This window comes from Lissotriton vulgaris, chromosome 4_1 (genome assembly GCF_964263255.1).
Source record: "Lissotriton vulgaris chromosome 4_1, aLisVul1.2, whole genome shotgun sequence".
Taxonomy (NCBI): domain Eukaryota; kingdom Metazoa; phylum Chordata; class Amphibia; order Caudata; family Salamandridae; genus Lissotriton; species Lissotriton vulgaris.
In genome coordinates this window covers 1240029182-1240056207 of record NC_141691.1, presented here as the reverse complement: position 1 = coordinate 1240056207, position 27026 = coordinate 1240029182, and positions in this window count along the sequence as shown.

The window sequence follows — 27026 nt, the reverse complement described above, 5'->3', positions numbered from 1 at the left end:
ACTTCGAGCAAAGACATCTGTCTGTGGGGGTGGATACTTTGTACCTTTGTCGGCCTGATCGTAGTGTGGGAGTCGGCATCTGCTGCAATGGTATCAGTCAGGAGTGCTAGGCACAGGCTATTCAAAGGATGGAGGGGCAGATGTGCTCCTGCATGATAGTTCAGACAAAGGAGCTTTTAACCCTAGTGTAAGTTTGGAATCTGCTTGCATTCATGAAATGTGAAGTGGCTTGTTGGGGGTGGAGTTTGCGATGTTTGCGACTTTTGGATTAATGTTTGACATGTCTTGCATGTGGCATATGAGCGGCATCACTGTGTGTTACATTGCCTCACAGCTGCTCCTCACTCCCCTGAGCCTATTTACGTGTGCACAGTGCGGTTGCATCACTTGCACTCCTAAGATACACCATCACCATGCATGTCTGCGCATGTCCACAAGCCTGACTATGACACTGTGATGTTGGCCATTGTAGGCGTTGAGCCACGTGAGTGTAGGCCTATGTTAAGGTTAAGGCAGACGCAGTTGTGGAGTACATAGTTTGCTGAAGTGGCGCAGCTAATGTGTCTAGGCATTTGGCTCATGCTGCAGCAATACAGATAGACACAACACTTGGCATGTATGATTCTGGACCCCCAGCGGTCTTGCTCTCCTTCATTACTCCGTTCTTGCGAGCCCGCCCTTCGGGTGCATGCTACATTGCAACATTTTCGCCTGCAGCGGGGGACTTAGCTACATGTCCAAGCTCTTACCCACTGCCTGAGGTAACATGGTTGCGTCCACTGTCCACAACACTACAAACACCAACAGTATATATTCACATGGACATGTCTGTGCTCTACATACTGAGGACTATCCAGCACATCACTGCCACACTTGGCATTTTATGCATTCTTATTCATGGGTGACTTGCCTCCTTCACACATACTTGGTTACCACCTCTCCCCAAATTCTGCTATTGTGTGGCTGAGGGGCCATGCCGTTTTCAGAACATCCACTGTCCTGTTCTATGATGCCTCAGTGGTAGTCCAGTGGGGGGGGCATGGGGGTGGTGGCGGTGGGTGTTGTGACCCTCTTGGGTCTCCGAGCTGCATGTTCAGTTTCTCCTTGCCATGTGTTAGCCTTCAGATGTGGGTCTGGGATGGGCTCCCATTCATAATGCAGGTAGTCGTCCTGCTTTACATCAGTAAAAGGCAGGTGTTAAATCCCTGCTGCTAACGCGCCTTATCTCCTTTTTTTGGATCGCAGATCTGTCTGGCCGTTGTGAATATTGCGTAGTAGTGTTTTCATGCTTTTATGCAAGGGAATGCCTACTCTGCATATCATTAACGTTAGTTGTCACTCTCATCCATGTCAATGTTTTTTGCGGGTGCTTTTGCAGGATAACTGGCTCTATCAGCAGTTTGCCCCAGCTTGTGAATGAAGTGTTGATTCTTTCGGCACTTTTGCTGCGCTAAATTGACGATGACTTGGCGATGAGTCCTTGAGAATATGCCCCCTAGTTTACTCTTAATCAAGGAGTAAGCAAGAGTAGGATAACATTAAATGATATTAGGTACAGCACGCATATCCATGTCAGAGTGCTGTCAACTGAGAGTGCAATCGACCACTTCAAAAAGATACAGATTCAAATATCTTTCCCCATTGTCCTTTTAAGCACATCTAAAGCGTACTCCTTGTTACAAACAAGGTTAACACGTACATAAAACTGAATGTAATTCAACACGGTGTGTAGTGCCAACTCACATTATTTTTTTAAAATGAGACACATAGGACATATCTCATTCCAGGTTTTTCCAGCACTGGTTTGCAGACTGGGGAGTACCGCCGAAGAAACGTGTGATTTTTTTTCATTTATTCATATTTCTGGGAGTAATTGCTTCCCTGTCTTTTTAGGCGTGGGACATGTACAATTTTATCTGGCACTGAGCTATTAAAACCGAGTATCTCCCAGCAGAAAGTTTTCATTACAATGTGTCATTCAATTCCATTTGTAATCACAAATATTCAAACAAGGGAAAAGATGAAAACGCAATTTCACCCTTAATCTTTCTCAAATATATCTAAGGAGATATACACGTTTTTTTTGTGTTTCCACCTTCTAATTTAAAATCTAGCGCTGAAAAACACTTGCATAATAGATACCATCTGAGATATCAGTCCTTTTATCAAAAATGTGTTACTGATGGATAGTTTGCCACCCGTACCTGGCAGTAAATTAATTATCCACCTGTCTAACTAATTTGGCGAATATTTAGATGTATAGAAAAGGAATTCTTCCACGTATAACATTCTTCAGGCTCTTTTTAATGGAATTCAGAAAATCGAGCTCAGTGTATTATTTCGTTTGCCATGCATAAGAAAAGTTGTTACCAAATTAATTTAGTAGAAAAAGCACCGCGTTAAGATGAGAATAGAAAACACTGAGAATCCAATTGTGGAATTATAATTGCATTTTTCATCTGCATCAAGATTTTGTTAAACAACAGTGTCAAATAATTATTATTTACTCACAATTATAACAGTTTGAATCAGTTACATGATTTTGTAGACAAGTATTGAAGATGCCATACTTTTAATGTAATCAGAGTAAATGTAATGTCACTCAATCAATCAATAATAACTTATTCTTTGTGTAGATTACTTTAAAATCATTCACAAACCTTTACAATTCACAAAATGAAAAACGAGCAATAAAGTAGTTCCTTTCATAAGACTGAACAATGTGAAGTTGGACTGGATACATATTCTCGGTCTTACAGAACGATAAGCCAAATATAGGAATATTTGGTTGCAAATTATTGGTCACAAATTGCGACCATTGAGTTTGTGGCCAGTAAAGATTTTTAAGAACCGGCCTATATACTAACTGGTCGTTTAAAAAAAATCTGATTTGATGTTGGGTGCAATAGTAATGGGGTGGGTTGCAGATTGCAAATCCCTTTGATTGGAGGCGATCACAGGGTTGTGGCCTGTTCGGGCCAGAAGACCACCATGTCTGTGATTGCTTTGAATGAAGTCTTTTTTTCAATACAGCTACTTTTCCTAAAAAGAAACAAGCCTTTGTTTAAAAAAAAAATATGTAAGTTTATGTAATTGCTGACCACTGCCTATTCCACCAATGCTTATTTTTTAACACACTTTTACAAAGGGTAAGAGGTCCCTTTCACAAATGCTTTATGACCTCATAGTAGGAGCCAGTAAATATTTAGGGGCATATTTATGTTAACTGGCGCACCCCCAGGGATGCGCCAATTAACATGCGCCACAGTGCGCCACAGCTCCGCCAGCCATGGTGCGCCGCATTTATAATGCGGCGCACCATGGTGCAAAAACGGCACAGATGCGTGACGCATCTGTGCCGGAAATGTGGCGCATTGCTGGTGTTGCGTCGCAAGCGCGACGCAGCTCCAGCAAGGCTCGGGGGTGCCCCATTTTAACAATGCTGCGTCATGACCTACGCCTGCTTCAAGCAGGCACAGGTTTTTGACGTAGCATTGGCTTAAAAGTGACTGAGTGAAATCTCATAGATTTCACTCAGCCACTTTTGCGAGGCGCACCTGCCCCGGAACGCCCACCCTGCGCCGGAACGCCCACAAGCGGCGCAGGGCTTTACAACGTGACGCATCTGCCTAGATGCGTCACGTTGTAAATCGTTCGTAGGGATGCGCCACGTTTATGCCGCCTTGCGTGACGCAACAGCGGCGTAAACGTGGCGCAAGGGCCTCATAAATCTGCCCCCAAATGTTTTGAAACTGGATTTCAGTTTCAAAATATTGAGACACAACATAACTATCCGGTATTTGGGAGGGATGCCTATAAAACGGCATTTCCATATATCAAAACGATATCCATTCAGAATCCCATTTTAGGAGTCAGAAAGTTTTTCTGATTCCTAAAATGGGATTAGTGCACAGGAAAATTTTAAATATTGCAAGTGCCAAAACGAAGCATTTGTGCTCATTAAAATGCTGAGTACTTCTGGCCCTTAGGGCCTTATTTAGAGTTTCTGGATACTCTCTCAATATGTGAGGGAGATGCACTTGTGACACAGTGAACAACGCATTTGTCACTTTTATGGAATATTCCTTATGCTAAACTCTAAATAAGCCCCTAAAGCCTTTAATCCTATCAGTCATATATAATATTTCTGCCTGCCAATGTTGTGCAAATGTGTCTAAACATCTCATTTGTATCTACAATTGACCTTTGATATAGGCTTTACATGCCTATAGCCTACTGAAATCCCCAGCTTTGAAAGCAAACATTTAAGTATTCTTACTAGTGCATCCTTATATTTTTAACAGTGAAGTAATAGGTGTGAGCTATCCATTTCCACATTTGAGCCATATTTACACGTCTGCTTTTTGACACAATCTTTCAAAGTCCTGGTAGCCTAAATAGCTTTACTTTATCACAACGCATCACCAGAGGTTTTGTCTTAACCTGGCACTTTAGGTGTAATTAGATGTACTGCTGGAACCTTCTTTACCAAGCAGTAACACATACTATTGCTATCTAGTGATGGGGTATCTTGAGCTAGAATCTCCCATTCCAGCCAATATTCATGTACCGAATAATGGGCACTTCCAGTTATTCCACATGGAATGGGAAAAAATAGTGGCCCACGCAATACTGGTCATTTTATGCATTTATTTCCCCTTTAGTTTCTACTAAGAGTCCTTTTATCACTTAAATTTACCACCTATTTTGAGATTAGAAAGTTTTGGAACAAAGTGTTGACTGAGAATGCACTAGTTATTGGCTGCAGTCTGCCCATGTCCCACTTGTTTATGTTGTTTCACTCCATGCCAGTCTCTTTAAATATGGTATAAGAAAGCAACTTTGTTTGTTGTGTGGATTTATAAGACTCCAAACATAAAAGACTCTGGAGCATATGTAGGTAAAATAGGTTTTGCGATTCGGAAAATGCGCTTTTCCCCTAATCGCATTTTCTGAATCGCAAATCGCGATGTAGGAAAATAATCGCAAAAAATAGCGATTACCAATAATTCGCAGAATAATATAGCGATTACTCAAACAGCGATTCCTTAATAGCAAAAACGTTAATAAGGAATCACAATTACGGAAAACAGCAATTTAGGTGCAGAATGATGACATCACAACCAGGAAGTGTGACTGCCCAAGCTGCACCTGATTGCCAGAACTTGTGTCTGAGTGAGAAGCTGCCTGAGAGACTGTGAGGAGGGAGTGTGGTTTTCACTCAGCAGTTGCAGGAAGGAGAAATTGAGTCTCAGGGGAGTGAGAAGCAGCCAGAGGAACCCACAAGGAAAAGAAAACAAAAATTTAGTGAGAGGGAGCTTGAGGTGCTCACAGACGAGGTTGTAAGGCGACATGACCTCCTTTTTGGAAAGAACTCACTCCGTGTTCCAGAGGCAAGGAAAAGGAGAATCTGGAATGAGATCAAGGAGAAAGTGAACGCGTTTGGCGTAACCCAATGCATGATTGAACATCTACGCAAGCGGTGGTACTACATGCGCCAAAGGTCCAAGGAGAGGGTGGCCACCAGATTAGCTGAGGCAAAACTGACTGGAGGTGGGACCTCAACAGCACCAGAGCCGACGTCCCTGGGGAAGTTGTTGGAGGGCACACTTATGCCTGAGACTGTGACTAGCGTAGCTGACCTGGACAGATCCGAAAATACAGACACCAGCTCCAAAAATACAGACACCAGACAAGGAAAGATGCATGCCAATATCCCCAAAACATACCCAGCCCACTTACAGCCCCAAACACCCATGCCTGAGTACAACTCCAGTATATGTCCCCAAGCACACAGAATTGCATTATGGGAAATGTAGTTCCATTGACTGATACTTGGTCCTGTGACACATAGCAAGGGGACATAGGGTGGAGTTATACTTGGAATTTGCAAAACAGACAAGTACTAGTCATGTGATTAGTTCTTTTATAAACTTTAATGCATAAAAAAAATGTTAACATGACACACAACTAATGTGTGCTTTTTATTTTAGAGCACCAACAACAACACAGGAAACAGTGGCTGAAGGGCTGGAGACACCAGCAAATGTAGACATGGCAGGGCAGGAGGAGCAGGGCGCAGCAAGACACACACAACCTGCTCCACCCAAACAGCGCAACATTGTTCAACCACTGCCACTGATGGAGGCAGAGTCCACAGATGCAGATGAGGAGGCACAGCCAGGTCCACGGCAACTAGCAAGGCAGCATAAACCACAGTCCACTGTATAAACATCAAATGGCAGTGGTGCAAGACACAGGGCACGGACCACCACCAGCAATGCACCATCCAAAACAGACACGGTGTTTGCAGGCCTGGAGGGCAGCATGTTAAGAGCGCAGCTCCTGCAAGGTAAAGGCATTCGATCAATCCAGCGCCAACATGCAACACACAACCATCACATGTCTGAGTTGCGGCTCAGTGTGAATACCATGACTGGTGCATTGGAAGGACTGTGTAGGGAGATCAGGAGAGACAGGCTGGCCAGGCGCAGGGAGAAACACCGCCTACACCCTCAGATGGACCTCTACACTAAGGTTGTGAACCGCCAGTCCACGGCCAGATCCCTTCTAGCTAGGAGATGTGTGAGCATGCAGCACGAAATGGCATACTGCTGTCAGGATGTGGGTAGGGGCCTCGTGCAGGTCACATGTGCGGTTGACCAAATGCGTGCTGTAGCCACAGGTGCAAAAACAACAGTTGATGGACAGAATGCAGAACAATGTCATACATTCACCCCAGTACAGAGATCTGGGCCCAAATCCATCGTTTTTTTGCACTCCACACCACCCCAGTTCAGACATAGCCATATGCAAATCAGCCTTGACCCTGTGCCTCATGGGAACAGTCCAGCCCGAACTGCCAAGTCATGTCTTGCCTGGACCGAAATCAAGCAACCTAGGACTGGTTTCTGGCTATCAGCCGTCTTCAGCCAGGATAGCTTGACTACAGTGGTGTGGAGAGCATGGGACTCACGTCTGAGCATACCCATCCCACTCGGAGTGACAAATGCAAGAACAACAGTTGATGGACAGAATGCAGAACATTGTCATACATTCACCACAGTACAGAGATATGGGGCCAAACCCATTGTTTTTTTGCACTCCACACCACCCCAGTTCAGACATGGCCATATGCAAATCAGCCTTGACCTTGTGCCTAATGGGAACAGTCCAGCCCGAACTGCCAAGCCATGTCTTTCCTGGACCGGAATCAAGCATCCTAGGACTGGTTTCTGGCTATCAGCCGTCTTCAGACAGAAAAGCTTGACTCCAGTGGTGTGGAGAGCATGGGACTCACGTCTGAGCATACCCATCCCACTCGGGGTGACAAATGCAAAATCAACAGTTGATGGACAGAATGCGAAACAATGTCATACATTCACCCCAGTACAGAGATCTGGGCCCAAATCCATCGTTTTTTTGCACTCCACACCACCCAAGTTCAGACATGGCCATATGCAAATCAGCCTTGACCCTGTGCCTCATGGGAAGAGTCCAGCCCGAACTGCCAAGCCATGTCTTTCCTGGACTGGAATCAAGCATCCTAGGACCGGTTTCTGGCTATCAGCTGCCTTCAGCCAGGATAGCTTGACTCCAGTGGTGTGGAGAGCATGGGACTCACGTCTGAGCATACCCATCCCACTCGGGTTGACAAATGCAAAAACAACAGTTGATGGACAGAATGCAGAACAATGTCATACATTCACCCAGGGGGCATAGGAATACTGGGCAGCTGGACACTGATAAACAGTCAAGCAGGAGCAGCCTAACTCCTCTACCTCCTGCAGAAAGACGACAGAGTGGGCGTCAAGGTAGAGATGGGGAAGACACCAGTGAGGCCAGTGCGCAGGCCTAACGAGGGACAACAGGGTGTGCACGCAGGAGATGAAGGGGCAGCATGTACCCATGGCAATGTGTGAGGCAACACATGCCATATGGACTAAGTGACTCTTGACAATGATAGTACTGTGCAACTAGCAACATTTCAGTCACGCTGTGTGACAGGTTTAATCCTGCTGTTAAGGAAGTAAACATCTTATTTGAGCCTCAATATTTGGCATTGTGGCCTCATTTCTCACCTAGATGTAGTTCTGTGTGATGTTATTACATCTCAGATGTCCGGCAGCTGCCCCTGCACTACCTGCACGTCTGCGTTGGGGAGCTGGATTCTCCTCATCTGATGTGTGTGCATCTGTCAGATCCACTGGGATGCCCTTCTTGGTAGCGATGTTGTGTAGCATTGCGCAGGCCACCACGATTTTGCAACACGTCTCAGGGCTGTACTGTAGGGCACCTCCACTCTTATGGAGGAACCGGAAAAGGCTTTTAAGGATTTCAAAGGTCCTATCAATGGTGCATCTTGTGTCTCAGTGGGCACTGTTGTACCTCAGCTCTGCTGCTGTGGCTGGATTGAGGTATGGTGTGAGGATGTAGGCACGCACAGCATACGCACTGTCACCTGCAGGGCAAAAGTAGGTTGATCTTAAGTACTGTCCTGCCAGTTCATACCTTTCCTACTTGTATGTGTGTTTGTGCCATGCAATTACCTAGTAGGTAGCCCTCTCTAAACTAGCCATTTGTGAGTCTGCGATGTAAACCACAGTGGCGAAAAATGAAGGAATTGTGTGTGTTTCCTGGGAATTTTGCAACAATATCTGTGATGACATGTTTAGCATTGCACACTACCTGGATGTTCAGGGAATGATAGGATTTCCTATTTCTAAAAACATACCAATTCTGTGATGGGGGTGACAGTGCGACATGGGTCCCGTCTATGCAGCAAATCACATGGGGAAATTGGGCTATTGGTAAATATTTTGCTTGGTCCGGTCTAGTGCCTGCTGTGTGTTTGGGAATTGGATGTGGTGATGCATCCTCTGAGGAAAGCAAGAACACGTTCCCCTGGACTCCAGATTATGGTAAGTATTCACATCCAATCCTGCTGCTCACTCACAGATATATAAGCAAGAAACAGTGAATGTGAATGTTTCATGCTGATATATCTGTGAGCGAGCAGAGGATTGGATGTGAATAGTTACCCATAATCTAGAGTCCAGGGGAACCTTTTCTTGCTTTCCTTAGACTAGGCTCTGCCCCCTGGGACCGAGGGAGCCACCTCTCCCTTCTGTTCAATACGATGCATTCTCTGAACCATAGCATCAAGGAAAGCGTGGAAAAAGTGCAAAAGTGCACTCTGGGAGACCCCTTCTGCTGTGGCTATTATCCCTGAAAACTCCCTGATGCTAGGAGGTGCAGTGAGCACAAAACCTGTATGTGGGTGAGAATGGTCTGTGCCCTGTATGTGGGGTGTTCAAGTAAGGGTGTCAGCTCCTCTATCAACTCCAGGATACTGTCTGGGTGCAGCCTGTAGTGCACATGGATGTCCTCCTGGGTCAGCTGAAAAAGGGGGATGCGTGCTCTGTAGATCCTTTCCTGGTGTCTCCTTCTCTGTGCAGCCTCTTGAATATGTAGCCTCCTGGCTATCACATACAGGCCAGCCATTGTGGGAAGTCCCAGTGGCATTGTGGGCCTATTTAAATAGGTTGCACCTGGTTAGCACCTGTTCAGAGTTGGTGGTATTTGAGAAGTGAAAAATTGCGATTTTTGTAAAATCGCAAATTGCGATTTTTTGCTACATCTCAAATTGTGAATTTGCATTTTGCATTATCAGTATTTGCGATTTTTGCAAATACTGATACACACCTTGCGATTTCGCAATTTTATTTGCAGAACTCTTGCCATGCAAAATTGCTAATCGCTAAATTTGCGATTCTCATTTTTGTGAGCTGCAATGCTTACCTGCATCGGAACACTCTCTTTTGCGATCGCAAACACCCTGGATTCGGCGAATCGCAGTTTTTGCCATCGCAAAAGATGTACCTACATATGGCCCTCTATTCTTAAAGATAGATTTCAATGTGTACATTTACTTCTGAAAAAGATTCCCTTAAACTTTATAGTAACAATACTACTTTTGACTAATTGCCATTTCTGAGTGTAAAGCTACATTAAAGTGTAGACATACATGTCCCTATCCCCTGAAACCAGAGGGTGGAGCAAATTTATTACAGTAAAGTTACTACTTGTAACTGTCCACATGTAGGTTGAAATCTCTACCAATGACGTTGAACTATCTCTGTAGTGGTGGCTGGTAATTTTAGCAGGGAGGGGGCAGACAGGCCACACACACTCACATCCAGGCATTCACACATGTGAACACTCACACATCTATTAACAACACTCACTCTCAAATATTCATACATACATACACGCACCAAACATTAAAGTAAATTACATTTGCCTTCTGCAGCTCTCAGGGATCAAATCCTTGTAGGTGCTTGTAGGATTGGGACTGCAACCTTCTCTCATTGGCTAACCTTAGGTCAGACAAAGAGGGGAGGCAGCAGTCCCTACCTTGTCACAGAATGGGCTGGGGTCAGCATCCCAATCTGTTACAAGGTGCCAGTGATAGGCACTCAAGGCTTAAAACTGAAAGGTCAATGCCTGAGGCTATGAATGATGTCCCCCTCATCACGAGGGGGAGGGCCTCCAGCTGCTTTGCCAGGCTGAGGAGGTCACGCCCACAATAGTTGTGACATCTTCAGCCTGGCAAACCTCAGCTCAGGCAGACCGGAATGCACATTTAGAGGATATCTAGCTCCTAGTTGCATGACCTGAAAAAGAAGAGCGTCTGCCAGGCAGTCTACTTGTTGTGAAAAGGGTGGGGGGTGTAGCCCCTTTCCCCATTAGGACAGGCAGAGGTTTATCTCTGTAGTAAAGTAAAAGGAAACATAAAAAACTTCTCTTTAACAATTAAAAGATAGTACAAATAATGTTAAATAGTAATGTGAAATTATTATATTTTTAAACCTAGAATAAATAAAAAGATGTTCAAGCACTAGTGGTGGAACTGGCATACTTGTGGTTTCCTCATACTTTTTGCCTTCACACCTCCTGTTTTTGCTGTCTTTGTTTCTGCTTGCTTTAGGAGTCCCAGCACTTTAGCACTGCTGACCAGTGCTAAAGAACTTATGCTCTTTCCTTAAACAGGTAAATGTTGGCGTATCCATAATTGCCATATTTAATTTACTTATAAGTCCCTAGTAAAGTGCATTACATGTGCCCAGGCATGTATATTAAATTCTGTTAATAGGCTTACAGCACCGATTGTGCCACCCACTTAATTAGCCCTTTAAACATGTCTCAGGCCTGCCATTGCAGAGCCTATTTGTGCAGTTTAAGCTGCCATGTCGACCTAGCAAGTTTAACTTCTTGCTATGCCCAAACCTGCCTTTTTAATACATAAAGAGCAGGGTGCAGTGAATTTAAAAATTTGGAAATGTACTTTTTAAGTTTTACATGTCCTGGTAGTGACAAACTGTCAAATTTGTTTTTCACTACTGCAAGGCCTATCATTCACAGGATAACATGGGGATTACCTTTTTACATTTTATAAGTGTAATTTCTAATTGGGACGATATAAGACACTCAAGTTTGGTGTTTCTGTACTCACAATCAAAAATGACAACTTAAGGTGTAGTCAGATTTTAAATTACAATTCTGAAAATCCACTTTTACCCTAACTAGAATTGTGGTTACTGATTAACCAGGGCTCCCACCTCAGTCAACCACAAACCCGCTTTCTGTTAACTATGATCTAAAACATGTATTAAAAGGTAATCAATTTATTAGTCTTAAATTAGTGTATGATTGCTCATTTAAGGATTTATTTTGAAACACCCATCCAGAGGAAAATGGTTATTTGTATTTAATAAGTATTTAAATGACTAAAGTTATGTAGTGAATTAATTTTAATTATTAATAAAAATAAAGTTTACATTTACATTTTTAAAAGTTTTTTTAAAAAGTATAACAAGACAATATTTATTTTTAACTATATATAATTGTTTTAAGATGAAATATGATTTCTATATATATTTTAAACGGCAAAATATGTTAGTTTTTTTCATTAATATTTCACATGGAGCTTTATTTTGAGTTCTTGTCTCAATTATTGTCTATAGAAGGGAGCCTCAGTTTCACTGGTTCGTCATGTGTGGTGCTAGACTTACTGGTTTGTTTTAGCTCTGAATGTCTCTTCTTTTTCTCTCTGGCTTTCCTCCTTCACCCAACTTTTTGCGTTTGTTCATTGGTTGCAAAAGTTTCCTAATTATTCCATAAATTAACATTTTTTGCACTACATACATTTCCATTTTACACGTATGTTTAGACTTTGACTGGTGGTAAGAGATTGTGTATATTTCCTGATGATTTATTTTGAAAGGTTAGTAAATACATTTGAAAAAAAAATAGGGTTTGGTTGCAACCTTTACCCTATCCCAGCTTACACTCTCAGAAGTTCTCTTGATTGTAGTTGCGAATCTCGGAGGTATAGAACATACCTTTATTTATACTTCAATCACCATAAACTACATGGCAAAGCTGGTGAGGCTGAGAGCGTTGAAACTGAGTAAGGGAAGAGGTGAAACCAGATTGCACTGGCCATGGGATCGACTAGGACAACCTCCAGCACACACAGGAAATAGAGGAGGAAGAAGATGGTGAATATACTGCAAAAGATTTGGGGAAGTCTCACGGAGCTGTTATCGAATTGATTTGTGTATATAAGAAGAGGTTGAGACATAAGGAGCAAGAGTAGATTGGGCATTGATGCTACAATGACAGAGGCCTTTATTTCTGTCAGGCAGTTCTCATGTAACTCTAACTGGGCATAATTAGATCACATGCCAGAATGCATATTTCAGTGTAGTTAGACTCAACCCATTCACCTGGCAGCATAACAGTGCTAGTACCCACAAAAGAGAGACAAGGGATAATAGTTTCTCTAATTCCCTTATTCATATATCAAGCCCACGTAGCAGAGAAACCTATACTGCATCAATATTGGACCTCGTCTGTATTTAGAGTGGTAACAGATCAAGTTCCCAAAGTAACATAAATAATGGCACACAAGACTCACTAGAAACACCAGAGGGAGGTCCGCAAGTGTCTTAAAACTGCCCTCACACACCTTGCGGTGTCATGCTTCATCATTGGGCCACATCAGACACCTAGGCGCAGACCAACACTCTAGGTGGAGCGTAAGATTTTTTTGACGAAGACAGGTGGTAAGGGTAGTAAAATAAAAAAAGTGAGGGTGATAATACACACAAGACACTTGCAACATTAAATGGAAAGGAAAACATACAAAACATATATGGCGGGATTACTTCTTTCCCACACTGACAGGACCAAACTTAGCAGTAAAGTGAAAATAAAAAAGACTAGAGGTTTCCCAGTTTCTACTTTATTCTATAGGGAAAACTCTGGCTGGATTAAAATGAGATAATGGGGGTATATATAGGGAAGTTATGGTCCCTTGATCCCCTCTGCTTCTACCAACATGTTTCTGCCTCTTTGAGTGCCTCCAACTGGATGGCTTTAGGCTTTCATCAGGGTGTTGGTCCCTGTTTTCCAATCCTCCCCCAAATCGGGTGAACATTACCTTAATTAGGTTTTTCGAAATGGACAAATCTGTTCCACCTTGTTTGTCCCCCTCGCCAGAAATTCTGTGGGGAAACAGATACCTAAGGAAGTAAACACACATAAAGTACTCCATGAGTGTGTATCTAGCCATCAGGATATCTTTGTTTCTCACTCTACTAGTTTTTCAAAGAGTCTCATGCCATCTACTCACTTACACGCAGCCATTAAAAAAAACCTTTGTGTACCATCCACCAAGGTTTTCGCACACACTTAAAATATGTGGTTTAACAAAACACAAATGGTGACACAGAACTCACAAAACCATTTCTTCCATGTATTAAGTCAAAAACCACGTATGGGTTCTTACTTACATGAGTTTAGAAGAACTGCTCTTAACCCGGGACTGTGTGGGTCAGGTTCTCTCGCCGTCACACTGTAGATATTAAAGAGCGCGTGAATGTCTAAAAAATAAAGCTCCAGATTTTATTTATAATCATTCTTCTGTCCCCTCAATTGTTAACATTAGGTTTACATGTGGTCCATTACTCCAGAGTATACACTTACTAGTCACAAGAGAACAACTGGTCTTATGCTCCCACTTTCGCAGTCCACCGCCGATGCAGTGTGTGCAAAAAGACGCAGTTTCTAAATACTCCATTTTCACTAACCCACGTGTCGGTCCTACTTCCTGGATGCTGCTAAACATAGTTACAGGACTATCTGCGCTCGCTATGTTATTCCATGTTACGCGGGCGCCATCTTGGAAGGGTAAATGTCGTGGTTCACTAGAGTAATGCCCTCTCAAAATTACTACAAAAGTGTTATGTTACTAATGTCACAGTGTTTTAATAATTCGTTTTCCATGACATGAGGGTCAGATGTAGAGAAGTCGAACAGAACGGAAAATAGTTCAAGTATCGGGATACATGTAGGCTCATATTTGCATAGTAATGCTGGCATAACAGTGCTCACTGCTGCTCCACTTGCTCAATCCTGTCTCACTCAACTTCACTGGTTAAGAGGTAGAGCGTGCTTGGTGAAAGAAGTGAAACTTGACAAATTTGGATAGAATGTGAGCAGGCGACTCAGCCAGCATGGGATGGGTACATGCGATGAATGAGCAAGGAGCAACTTTGGGGAATATTATCAAGAACTGCGATAACATTATCGCCGCTTTAGCGGCAGGAAACTGCCACTAAAATGGCGATAATGAGCTTGATAATATGTCATTGTGAATTCCATAGCAGCCCAGGTTCGGGTGTTAACCTGGGCTGCTATCCGAATTCACAAGGGCATATTATCAAACCCACTATGGCTGCTTTAGCAGCAGTTTCCTGCCGCTACAGCAGCGATAATTTTATCGCAGTTCTTGATAATATGCCCCTGAATTCTCAGACTAAGGAACAGCTGGTCAAGAGGGGGACCAAGAGACACTGTAGTGTTCATCGTAGTAAAGCACAGGAAATTATGACATATGTACTCCAAAGATATAGGAAGGAAGTACCTTTGCACGTTTTATAACATGTCTATATCTTGAATGTAAAATGATAACAATCGCTATTCTACATTTTTAGATGAGTTCAACATTTACACGGTATGATGAATTGCCTCTGTATCACGAATGTGATATGTGACGTCCTCTGACACTCTAGGGTTGGTGTGAGAGAGGCGCTATATAGAGATGAGTGGTACTGTTGGAAGGTGATAGAGAGGGAATGCGTGGAGAAGAAGGTCACTGGGGGTGCCAAAAAAGATTGTTGCATCAGGCACCTCTAACTCTAAAGTAAACCCTGTAAATCAATAATCAGGGTTCACTGGCCCCTCCATGGCTTCTGTGCCATGTTGGGGGTTGCTGAACCTTCCGCACCATCTAAGGCCATGCCCCTGCTACCCTATTCACTTCAACAATAAGCCGTGATCCATGACGTCCCGCATCACGGTTGCCTCTCAGTACCATACATTTCGAGTTTCTCACTTATTGATTTATTTTGAAATGAATGTTTTATAGAGATGTTTTGGCTTTTTTTTAAAGTCATTTGTACTCTACGTGCAGGTTTTGTGGCTTACAAGGAATTCTATATTTAGGGCCATGTTTATGTGCCCCCTGAACCACTGGAGCATCACTTTTTTGTGATGCACCAGTGGTGCAAACTACAACATCATATTTATGGGATCACCCAACATCACTTTGCCTTGCTTCAAATGGCTTCACAGTTATGGAGTAAGGCAAGGCAGTGCAAATCACTGCATTGCCTTACTGTGTGCTAGGGAGGCATTCCATGGGCGATGTGGTGGCTGTTCCCTCCCAACACCCATGTTTTTTGACACTTCCCCAGATTCACAACACCATGACAACCTGGGGATGCGCCAAAACCGTATGCCTCCCCAGGGAGGCTCAACGAGGGGAAATAACTTTATTGCTCCTAGTGTTTTATCTATATCCACATGCACTGCATTCTGCAGCACACAATAACAAGGCAAAAAAACCTCCCAGGATGATTTTTGTGAAGGAAGGTGCCCCTTCCTGCAAAAAAACAATCCTGCTCTCGACACATGCACCCTTGCACCATGGTGCCAGGGTGCCTGCATTGGCGCTAGCCTGCCAAAATGGTGCCAGCGCAGGGGGAAAGGAAAGGAATCCACGATATTGGATAAATACAGTGCATTTGTGCACTTTTTTTTGATGCCCTACGCCAAAACCCTATAAATGAGGGGGCATATTACCAAGCAATAGCGATAATTATCGCTATTGTTTGGTTAGAGACAAAAATTTACCTCTGAGCTGCAGCGATTTTTACCGCAAATAAACCTTGGTATTACCAAGGTTTATCGCAAATGCGATAAAAATCGCCGCAATGCATGAATATCGCTGAAAAGTCCGCGATATACATGCATTACCGAGCTAATGCTCTTAGCCATGTTATCCCCCTCCCATTGGATAACATGGCTAAGAACTGCTCAGGGCAGGTGTTAGCTTTTGGAGATATTCGCGCTTAGCGCAAATATCTCCAAAAGTTGGTAATAGGAGATAGCGATGTTAGCGACTATTTTCAGTCGCTAACATCTTGGCACGGCAACTTTGCATATCATTAGTGATAAATATCACTGACATGCAAAGTGGGGCCCAAGATGGTCGCTATCTCCTACTAGCTGTCGCTAACTGGTGTTAGTGACAGCTAGGTAATAGGGAGATAATTTTATCTCCGCTTTCTTGGCTTTTAAAGCCAAAAAAGCAGAGATAAACCCCCTTGATAATATGCCCCGTGGCCCTTATAATCCTTACGCTGCAGTCTCCAAATACTAATTTCCAATGTGTGAGCTTATTTCAGATTCTAGTATTATGAATGACCAAATTCCTTATGTTGATTACACGGAACGCAGTGCCACATCGAGTCTGGTGTAGGGACGAAATGTATGAGGTTTGCTCTTTCATTTGCCAAGCATTTTGGATGCAAACTGTTTCAAGCAGACATTTCTTTTGCCATTTCTCATGACCCAGTTACTGAGTTACATTCCATGTATATTCTTTTAGGTGTCCATCTACCTTTTCTGCAGTATGTACCTTTATGTTTACTAATGATCTGTTCAATTACCACAGGGCCTGTAAGATGGCGCCAGAATTTTCTCCATTGAAACATTCATGTTAACCAATGACTTAAAGTTTCATGATGTTGGCTGGATGCTATTACATAAGCCCACATACTACAATCTTTTAGTTCAAAATGTGCAGGCTTATTTGGCATGTCACTAAAGTTTTGTGACCCTGTTGTGTTGTACACTTCAAATGTTTTGCCAGCCCTTTTTATATTAATTAACTTGGGGTTCCTATCCACATGTCATTTTGTTTTTTTATTAAATGATTGCAGAGGCATCCGATTGCATGTGCTTCAATCTTTGTGGTTTCTCTTCTTCACGATAGCTTCAAATAACCTAATCCTTCTTCTGTAACTTGTAACAACACCTTTGATGTAACCTGCAAGTATAAATACAGGTAACAAAATGAAGTCTCTTATCTTGTTGAATTTTGTGAGCAGTTAACTTGACACAGGCCAGAGAGGCAAGTCATATTGTTTCTGCTCGACCATTGCTGTTTTGATTCTGTGTTTAGGGTCGAGCTTGCAAGAGCATACTTTAGCCCAAACCTCCGGTGCCGGTGCGCAGTCCTGAGCATTGGGCGCTCCACGTGGGTGGCACTATGTAGGGCATCTGGCGTCTCTGCTTTTGGAGTGAAGTAGACTTGTCTCAGAAAAATAAAATACTCAGGTGTACTCACACCTCCAATCGTAGTACGGCCAGAGTGTTTGATCCTGATCTGCAGGAAGTTCCGGGAAATTGCTTAGGCTGCAGCTAGGGAGAGTAGAAGGGAGAAGGAAAGGAGCCGGGCTGGATACAAACTGCCCGAGAAATGCACCATGGGGGAGTTGAATCCAATAGAAAAAAGGGCAGTCAGGTGAGGACGCCTGCCTTAATGGGTCTGTAAAAAGTGTTGTGGTGGTCCCTGGGGGCAATGTGTCTGAGGGCGGGTAAAGGGCTTCACCAAACAGTATGAAAAAGAGAACAAATTGGCCATGTAACCAAACTGCCCTAAGGAGGAATCAGCCCCACTTGAGATACCTCCCTAAAAAAGTCATTGTTCTTATTTTACACTTTGATGGGCATCTGATAAGGCTGTTGCTGATGCATTACATTTTTAACCAATACCGGCTCTGTTACGTCACATTGGAATATCCTAACTATAAAATGCCCTTTGACTATTCGAACCTCCCTTTCCGTCATAAATGAGACACACCTGGAAGATGGCTCAGCAAGTTTTACGGGCTCCTGGCATCTGCTGCTGCTATCTACACTTCAAATCCTGGCAATGTCAACGCAGCCTTTCATTCATCCACAGAGTTCCACTACACAGGACTTTAATAATGGTTTCATTGTATTCATGAATTGAAAAGAGAACATGGGTGGCAGTGAGCACTATATAAAAACACTTACAGTTATATTCGGCATGCGCTAATGGGCAGAAGATACAAAATGTTCTCGTTTGATACCGGGATCCTTTACTTACAATCTATAAAATGCATCTCCAAACAGGACCAAATGTCAACCGAGGGACGCTTTACATTCTCGATGTTAAAGTGACGTGTGCACATTAAAGTCTCTTACAAAATAGTCCTCCAGAATAAATACTGTGGCCCTCATTTATAAAAAGTGACGCATCGCTGCGAGAAATCAGCGATGCATCACTTTTAATTACGCCTTCCTTGCGACACCCATGATGCGTCAAATTTTAAACCAACGACAGCCCCGCTGGAGCGGGCGCTGTCTAATACCTGCACAAACAAATTGTGGGGAACGTTTCCTGGCCAGCCCTGCCAACTGGGCACCTTCAGACACTCCCGGTCTCCCTCCCTCCGCCGCAGCTTGACACCTAGCAGCCACCGAGAGGAGGGAGACTACATCCCCCAGACTGCTTGGCTTCGCCGCGGAAGCCGCCACCGCAACTTCCGTGCCCGGAGGCGCTTTAAACTAACGACAGCCCCGGTGGAGCGGGCGCTGTCTAATACCTGCATAAAGAAATTGTGGGGAACGTTTCCTGGCCAGACCTGCCAACTGGGCACCTTCAGACACTCCCGGTCTCCCTCCCGCCGCCGCAGCTTGACACCTAGCGGCCACCGAGAGGAGGGAGACTACATCCCCCAGACTGCTTGGCTTCGCGGCGGAAGCCGCCACCGCAACTTCCACGCCCGGAGGTGCTTTAAACCAACGACAGCCCCGGTGGAGCAGGCGCTGTCCAATACCTGCATAAAAAAATTCTTGGGAACATTTCCCGGCCAGACCTGCCAACTGGGCACCTTCAGACACTCCTGGTCTCCCTCCTGCTGCCGCAGCTTGACACCTAGCGGCCGCCGTGAGGAGGGAGACTACATCCCCAGACTGCTTGGCTTCGTGGCGGAAGCCGCCACCGCAACTTCCGCGGCCGTAGGCGCTTTAAACCAACGACCGCCCCGGTGGAGCGAGCGCGATCTAATACCTGCATAAAGAAATTGCGGGGAACGTTTCCTTGCCAGACCTGCCATCTGGGCACCTTCAGACACTCCCGGTCTTCCTCCCGCCGCCGCAACTTGACACCTAGCGGCCGCCGAGAGGAGGGAGACTACATCCCCCAGACTGCTTGGCTTCGCGGCGGAAGCCGCCACCGCAACTTCCGCGCCCGGAGGCACTTTAAACCAACAACAGCCCTGGTGGAGCGGGTGCTGCCTAATACCTGCATAAAGAAATTGTGGGGAACGTTTCCTGGCCAGACCTGCCAGCTGGGCACCTTCAGACACGCCCGGTCTCCCTCCCCCCGCCGCAGCTTGACACCTAGCGGCCGCTGAGAGGAGGGAGACTACATCCTCCAGACTGCTTGGCTTCGTGGCGGAAGCCGCCACCGCAACTTCCGCGCCCGGAGGCGCTTTAAACCAACAACAGCCCTGGTTGAGTGGGCGCTGTCTAATACCTGCATAAAGAAATTGTGGGGAACGTTTCCTGGCCAGACCTGCCAACTGGGCACCTTCAGACACTCCCGGTCTCCCTCCCGCCGCCGCAGCTTGACACCTAGCGGCCGCCGAGAGGAGGGAGACTACATCCCCCAGACTGCTTGGCTTCGCGGCGGAAGCTGCCACCACAACTTCCGTGCCCGGAGGCGCTTTAAACCAACGACAGCCCCCGCGTCGCGGGATCGCGAGCGGGTCGCACCGGGTTAAGCCCGGGACAAGGACGGGCCCTCTGTGGCCCTCAGAGGCCTGAGGAGGACTGGACTGGACCACTATCCTTGAATTTTATATTTCTCATTGTTTCACAGTAAGATATTGGTATATCTGCTGCGCTCCCTGATGACAACTTTGCACCATTAGGTTACATGTAACTAGTGAAAAGTAGCCTCGAAACTGCTTGAAATGGCCACCAAACACAACAAGAGTGAAAAAACTGAAAAATCTGGAAGTAGGGGAGGGAGAGGAAGCATAGCCGGTACTTTAGATGCTTTTATAACGAGGGCATCAGCAGCTCTGGAAAAAGAGTTTGGTTTAACTGTGCGTCGAATCTCTCTCGATCCAGTGTTTTTAAGAAGATCTTTACTCGGAAGTATAGCAACAGTACCCTCACCCTTACAACCCCTTACTCTGATCATACCGACTTCTCGACACTCGCGAGACTTACCCACCATCATAGATGTAAGCAAGATCGATGTAAGTCTAGATTCCTTTATGACATATCCTAGTGCGGGGTCGGACCGTAGAAATAGCAACAAGTCCGTAAATAATCAACATACAGTAGTTAAACAAACTGAGGGCACTTCACTAACTGTCCCTAATCAAAAACGTAAACGTGGGGGGCAATCGCCTAAAGGTGGCCGTTCTAAAAAACCTAAGGTAGCTACCCCGAAAATTTTTAAAAGACAAATGAGGATAGAATCAAGACACCGACTCAGGTTGCGAAACCCGGTCTCGAATCAAGTCATCGTAGGGAGGAAACTTTTAAAAACCCATTGGACGGTAAGAATAGTATTGAATGCTTACTTGAAAACATAGAGAAATTGGTGAGATCCTTAATTCTCCCTCTGTTGGAGCGCACTAAAAGGATTTGAACTCATCTTGAGGCACTAGAGAAATTAATACAGGGGAATGCTGTAATGTTAAAAAAACTGGCTGACAACAGATCCGCCCACATTTTAGATCCTCCGAAACCAAATATCAATCAGAAGACACTAATTAGTGAAACGGTGGGATAAAAAGGGAAGGGAACACTAAAAAGTACAAATAAAAAGGTAACTACCATAACTCCACAGAGTATTAATAAAACGATAAGGGCCGTTGAAGAAGATAAAGCCGAGAAGAACATTAGAACGAGCGCAGATAAAGTGAGGGAAGGGGAAGATCTTGTAGATCTAGCAATTACTAGAAGTACTGCCAACAAAAGGAGGACCGACTTGCCACCAGAATCATTCCCATATGTCATCGTGCTAGCGGGTGTCCCCGAGCGGAATGGTCAGAGGGGTGAGACCTACCATGAATTAAAAAATAAAGTTATATTCTGGTTAGGAAAAAATTGACCCCTCAGACCAGACTTACAAGGGAAAATTATGAACGTCCAGAGAACCAGATGGGTGGGACATAAGGCCAAAAACATTGATGGTGACTGCATCATAGTGAATTTCAGAGACCCGCGAGTTGTGGAGTTCATTAAAGGTTACCAGAACTGTGATAATCTTCGAGGAATCATTACCCTAGACTTAAGTTACTTCTATCTACCGCGCCCCTTTTTGTATGGCAGATACAGAGTCCACCTTCCTCGCCATGAAAGAAATGATCACCAACTAGGAAGTCTATTTAATGGTGCTCCAACAACTAATATACATCGCGGAAATTTCCCCACTAACTATCCCAACACTCAACTAGCAGGGTATATATATAATGCACCAATCAGCAATCGTTTTGATTGTTTATCCGGTTTGGGGGGTGTGGATTGACAACCAAAGAATAAACTTAATACTACTGTAACTAGTACTGATAATTCTCCGAACCAGTTACATAAGGTTTGTCATGAAAATTTGATTACCCCAGGATTAGTAGAACCTGATAATCTTGTAACAGGGATGGTCCTTCCTGAAAATTTGGATGGTGCATTGACAAGGGAACAAATTCCAAGTGGGGGCATTATTAGTAATAATTCTGACTATGAGAGAGCAGAACCTAGCAGGTCCATTATTTATCCTGGATCCCCTGAAGAGCTTAATGTGATCACTGTGAGGAAGGTAAATGCGGGGGGGAGGCCCGCTGAACCCCCTAAAGAAAGTGCGGCGTGCCATAATTTAGGTTTGAATGGAGGGCCTGGAGATAAATGGTCCATTATATTTTGGAACATAGCTGGCCTTAAGGCCAAATTGGATAACCCAAACTGGCAAAAATTAATTAATAACTGTGATTTTATATGTTTGCAAGACTGCACTGAATCGGAGCAACATGATGCCCCGTGTCGGATGCACAGCTTTAATGTTCATTGCATTTACAAATGCTACTACACTTATTTTTCATATTCCAAATCCTTTTATTTTATGTTTGTCATTCACATTCTTTTTCCATTATCTTTGTAATCCACATGTAATCAAAACTTCATGCTTTTTAGGCAAGTCACAGGAGAGACATTTACGTTTTCACCGTATTCTTTAAAGACACAGAAATGCTAATCTAAGCTTCCTCCTGCACCCCAAGGGTGTACGTAAATTTTATCCACTAGCATGACTATTTACCCAATGCATTTTGGGCAATCCATTCGGCCCTTCCTCAGGGGTTGTTTATCTAAAATGTAAAAACACATGAATCAGTCTGTGTTTTCCCCAGTCTCCCTCGATATTTAAAGGCACATTATCACCCATAGCCCAACCCCCACCAATCAACATCTTCCCGCAATATATATAGCTGTTGCTACATCTCTTATCGGGTATTTGCACTTTCAACAATGCCTCTATCCCCTCCTACTTCTCTTCCAGTGCTGTATCCTTTATAATACCATATCCCCCACTTGAATCATGTGTCATTCCTCCGAAGTACCTCTCTTTAAGGTGTCACCACTCTACACACTCCTGTTACCCCTCCTCTTCAACCCCTTTACGATTTCACTGGAAAAGTCTCCTCTCCACCCTTCCATTCTCCATACCATTCAATCTGCTAATGCTAGCCTCTTTCCATCGACTCTTGCCGAAATCGCCAACTGCTTCAGTCTTCTCACACATGCTTCTCAAGTCACTCCTTATACCGGTGTTTGTACCCGCCCCTCTTCCACACCTGTTTCCCAACCGCCTCTTCCCGTGCAACACCTTCCTTCAGTTTCACAACTATAATACCGCTGTTGCCTATCAGGCCCACAATGCACTAGACCCATTTCTTGAAACAGAGGCTCCAGTTCCCGTTTGAATGATTACACTGTAAACGTAAACCTCCCCACTTGAATAAATACCCAACCTCTATTGCCCCGCCCACCCCCTGGTGTCAAACCTGATGCTGATTGTTCTATATGTTTGTCCCACAATATGCCAGGCTTTTGTGCGTGCTGAGTTAAACTTGTTCACACTTCTGAACTATGATGTTTTCTAAGAACTTGTATATTAAAACAAGAGTCCTCTTTCTTGTGTATCACATCCGATCCCAGTCTTGCTGTGCTCAGATAAATTTCCAATTGTCTCTCTTGTGACGTATCTCCTTTGTGACCTTTTTAATTTTACACTTTTTCACTTGTAGAATTTTCTTCCGTGAGTGCTTCGTGTCCCGTGGGCCGAAAACATTCACATTGCACTGTAAGAATGGAACGGTGCACACCTTTTTTAACTTATTGTCTCTCTTTTTTTCTCATTTCCTTCGTTGCATGCGTGCTACCCGAGGAGCGTGGACAGCCCAATGCCACGCACATAACTGAATACTGCACTGAATCTGAGCAACATGATGCCCCGTGTCGGATGCACAGCTTTAATGTTCATTGCATTGACAAATGCTACTACACTTATCTTTCATATTCCAAATCCTTTTATTTTAAGTTTGTCATCCACATTCTTTTTCCATTATCTTTGTAATCCACATGTAATCAAAACTTCATGCTTTTTACGCAAGTCACAGATACCAGAACTGTGATAATCTTGGGGGAATCGTTACCCTAGACTTAAGTTACTTCTATCTACCGCCCCCCTTTTTGTATGGCAGATACAGAGCTCACCTTCCTCGCCATGAAAGAAATGATCTCCAACTAGGAAGTCTATTTAATGGTGCCCCAACAACTAATATACATCAAGGATATTTCCCCACTAACTATCCCAACACTCAACTAGCAGAGTATATATATAATGCACCAATCAGCAATCGTTTTGATTGTTTATCCGGTTTGGGGGGTGTGGATTGACAACCGAAGAATAAACTTAATACTACTGTAACTAGTACTGATAATTCTCCGAACCAGTTACATAAGGTTTATCATGAAAATTTGATTACCCCAGGATTAGTAGAACCTGATAATCTTATAACAGGGATGGTCCTTCCTGAAAATTTGGATGGTGCATTGACAAGGGAAAAAATTCCAAGTGGGGGCATTATTAGTAATAATTCTGACTATGAGAGAGCAGAACCTAGCAGGTCCATTATTGATCCTGAAGAGCTCAATGTAATCACTGTGAGGAAGGTAAATGCGGGGGGGAGGCCCGCTGAACCCCCTAAAGAAAGTGCGGCATGCCATAACTCAGGTTTAAATGGAGGGCCTGGAGATAAATGGTCCATTACATTTTGGAACATAGCTGGCCTTAAGGCCAATTTGGATAACCCAAACTGGCAAAAATGTATTAATAACTGTGATCTTATATGTTTGCAAGAGACATGGGCTAAGAAAGAATACCATATGAGTGGTTTTAAAACTATATTCATCCCAGCCATAGGATAAGTACATGGTCGAGCAAAGGGGGGATTATGCATGTACATTTCAAATTGTTTTCTATGTAAAAAAATTGAGCTGTATTTCCATAACTGTTTTTACCATATTGTTGGGCTACATATTAATACCACTGTTTGTATACTGTTAGAAAATTTCTACATTAACATCCCTGTATTAGATATTCCAGTGGTGCTTAGAACCTTGAACTCTAAACTTTATAGCATAAACAACAGTGCTCATAAACAGTTCATTGTCATATGGGGCGGTGATTTTAATTGTGCCCTTTGTGAAAGAGCAGGAACAGGAAATTGTGGGTTAATGGTGGATACGGATACCGCTTCGTCACATTTTGAGCACTCAGTAATGGGGACTGCTTCAAATGAGATCATGTTTAATAATGATTTAGGGTTCTCGAACGAACTATGTAGCACTGAGGCATCCTTCTCTCCTACTTTTAATGGTAGAGGTTTATTCTCTACAATTGACTTTATCCTAATTTCCTCGTGTTATAGGGACAGCATTGCAAGTTATAATGTTTTAAAATCTCCCCTAAGGGACCATTTCCCCATCAGGGTAGAATTATCCGACCCACAACTGATAGTGCATAAAAGACGGAGGTTTCTTCTGAAAACCTAGAAATTGCCAGGCAGAATGGATACGCTTTAAAATGGACTAAGGTCGTCCCCGAAGAGTTTCTTAGCAATCTAATTAATGCGTGCAACATGAGTTTTTCTGTTTGTTTGGATTTGGCATCTGATGATGCAGACATTATAAATAATTTCAAATAAATAACTGCTTGAATAAAGAGGGGTCTGTGGGTAAATGCTAAGGAAAACACGACTCGAAGGAAGTAAAAAGGCTGGTTTAAATCAGCATGCAGTAAGGCCCACAAGCAATTAAAATTGGCTTTTCATAAGCATGACAGAAATCAGACCCTGATAAGGGCCCTACGCAAAGAATATAAAACTGCACTTAAAGTTCAAAGAGACCTGATGAGAGGGAAGCATGGACAGCTATAATGGAGGCCTCTGAACTAAAGGATATGACGGCCTTTTGGAAAGCAGTAAATGCCCCATTTTTTAAAGATAGTACAAAGGCTCAAATTGAGATTGCTGTTACCGAGGACGAATGGGTCAAGCATTTTAAAACACTTTATAGCCCAGTATCAATCACCACTGACACACTGAGTGAACCCACGTTTAAGAAGAAGGGCACTGAAGGGTTGCAACTCAACTTTTCCTTGGATGAGGTAATTAAGGGTATTAACTCTAGCCTAGGGGGAAAGGTACCCGGCCCCGATGGTGTCCCAGTGGACATTTTTTTTAAAATGTACCCCTCTGGGCACCATTGCTTACTAGAACTTTTAATGCGGCTTGTACAATAGGACTGATTGGTACTTGGTATAAGTCGATCATTATCCCCATTTTCAAAAAGGGAGATAGAGCAAGTTGTGTGTGCTATCGGCCCATATCCCTGCTTGACTTCACCATCAAAATTATTGGCAGAGTCATTTTAGACAGACTGCACTCATGGGCAGACAAACATAATATTATTAGCGACCTCCAATATGGTTTCCGCGAAGGAGTTGGTACCACTGAACAAGTACTCAATTAATCAATATTAATAGAGAAATATACTAAGGCTAAGGGAGGAAGACTGTTTTTAACATTTTTAGATTTGATATCTGCTTTTGATTATGTAAATCATGGCAAACTATGGATAATTTTAACCCGGTTGGGAGTGGAGGAAAATATCATCAAATTTCTGAGAGAACTGTATAACGGGGCTAGTGCAATGGTTAGATACGGTAAAAACGGGGAGTGCACAAGAGAGTTCAGTATAGCGAGGGGCGTGAGGCAAGGGTGCGTCGTTTTTATTTTCTATTTATATAAACAGCCTGGAGGAAACTCTATTACAGGATTTCACTGATATGCCAATTGTTTCAGCCCGTCGTATACCTGCTCTTATTGATGCAGACAACACTGTTCTCATGGCAAGAACCCCTATAGCCATGCAGACTCTGATTACCTCCTTTAGCTCCTTCAAGACCAAATTAGAACTACAAGTAAATTGAACTAAAACTTTCTCTATGA